This window comes from Fulmarus glacialis, unplaced genomic scaffold, assembly GCF_000690835.1.
Source record: "Fulmarus glacialis isolate BGI_N327 unplaced genomic scaffold, ASM69083v1 scaffold4955, whole genome shotgun sequence".
Classification (NCBI taxonomy): Eukaryota; Metazoa; Chordata; class Aves; order Procellariiformes; family Procellariidae; genus Fulmarus; species Fulmarus glacialis.
The window spans coordinates 30,401-32,673 of record NW_009214780.1 but is presented as its reverse complement, the minus strand read 5'-3'; positions in this window follow the sequence as shown (position 1 = coordinate 32,673).

Genomic DNA, 2,273 nt, shown 5'->3' with positions numbered 1-2,273 from the left:
CGTCCCGGTGCCCGTTACCGGGTGTTCGTGGTTCTCCGCACGCCGTCCCCCCCGGCTGCCGGCCCAGCTCCTGCCCGCTGCTGGTCTGGCCTCGGTCCTGCGGGCTCTGCTCATCGCCGGGGTCAGCGGAGGGAGAGCTTCATAGGCGTGTTTGTAGAAGGCTGCTCCTTTGGGTGATTAGTTTTTGTGGCGTTTTTTCTTTTTTCTCTGAAGTATTACAGGTCAGCAGGCATCCCATTTTCAAAGTTTGGGGGTTTTCCTCCCTTAAAGCCTTAGAAAACTAATGGAGAACTTAAGCCGCTTGCCTCTAGCGCTGCCGGACACTAAGCACTCTAGAAGTTGGGTTTTTTCCAAGTTTTTTCTCTTTTTTTTTTTTTCAAATTTTTCAAACCTAAAATACGTAGTTTCATAAACTTGCACGCATTTTCCTGGTCTTGCCGCTGTGTTTAATCTTTTATGGACTGTAATAGCGATCAGTCCTAACAGTAACTTTCAAAGACATATTTCACAGGTTTTACATGGTGCAGGATATGTTACTTTCAGCTAGTCTTTAGACAAGTCTTTGTAAATCCAGGCTTTGATTTGAAACAGTCACCTTGCATTAAGTTTTTAAAAACAAATGTTTGGCTAGTGAGTTGGGAGGCTGGGAAAAGTGCAAGCTGCTGCTTCCAAAAATACTAGTTTTCAGAGTTTTTTTGACCACGTTTGCTTTCACTTTCAGAAGGTAATTCTTTCAAGCATTTGGAAAAGTAGTCTAGAGGGGCATTTGTATGAGGCTCCACTGTGATCCTTTACAAGAGCCAATGCGAGCAGAGCTTGTGTTAATATAAAGTTACAAATTTGTTGTGGAACGTAGCTATTTTGGTAGTTTGTGTAAAAAGCTCAGGTGAACTTTGCTTGCTCTGAGGTTCACTCAGTGAAAGTGTGGTGTGTGAGCTTGTGAGGGAGACGAGATATTCACCATTAAAGTAATGCTTGTTTTCTATCTCCGGTCGTCTTTCAGTCTACTGAAATAAGTGGTTGTTTCCTCTTTCCCCATATTGCCCATCCTAGTCTTTTTCTCTTTTCCTGGCACACATCTTTGTCTCTGAGCTCAATGAGATTGGAGACTTGATCTGGCAAAAAAAGTGGGCTGTGGGAAGTGTGGGGGTGTTGTTGTTTTTTCCTTTCCATCTGGTTCAACTCCCTGATCTGATTTTCTGCGCAGCTACACAAATAGTTGTGCCAGCCCAGAGCAGCAACTGCTGCGGTGTCAGGAGCTGGTTTTATCAGGTGACAATGTGTTTTCATACTTCACCCTAAGCTTAAGGTGTTCGTGAAAGTTCAGGTTTCAGCTGTTTTTTAATAATCATTGTAAGCCCATCTAACTACAGGCTGCAGCAAAAAGGGACAGTGCTTCCTCATTTTCTTGTTGAAAAGTGGTGTCTCCGGTTCTCGTGCTGGTGTGATTAGTTCACTGATTGGACTGAAAGCTGATTTTGTGTTGGGAGGAAGGGGGTGGAACAGAGGTCAGTTCACAGTCGTTTTCTAGGCCTGTGTAACTTGTAGGACTGTGCAGAATAGGGGCAGGAAGGGTATGCAGCCACCCCTGTCAGCAGTAGTGTCGTTTTAAATTGGCTTGAGGTGGCTGTGAAGCTGCATCCTAAGCTTGCAGTCAACTGTGCTGTTCTGGCTGTGAGTAACCTGTCTGGGTGAAGAAGTGCCTGCCCCTGCCTGTTGGTTTCTCTTGTTGCAGTTGCATTTATACAACAGGGACTACAACCATGTTTTAAACAAATGATCACTTTTTTGCAATTGGATCATTTGGCAGGAACACTTTTGAGCGTAGCTGTGCAAAACTGATGGTGGAGGGAGCAAGACTGAAATAGCTGGGGGTGGGGATCTCTTCTTCTGGATTTGTTTCCAGCGGGATGGGACTGCTGCTGCGGCGTTCAGTGTATCTGGATCGCTTTTACAGGCTAGGTTAGGCTTGTGCAGTTGATTTAACAGATTTGAATAGGTCACAATAAGCTTTTGTGATTGCAGCAGCCTCAACCTTGCTCAGCTGTGTCCCTGTGACTACAACTTAGTGTATACTGTTTACAGGGAAAACGCCTAAGCTGTATACAGAGGTGGAAGTGAATTCACAGAGAGATCCGCATCTGACTGAAAACCAATCTGCAGTGCAGGAGTCTCCAGTGAGAAGTTCTTTGCAGCTGGCTGTCAGAAATCCTACCGTGATGAAGCCACTGAAGAACACCAGAGCTGGTGAGTGGCCCCAGCAGACTGATGAG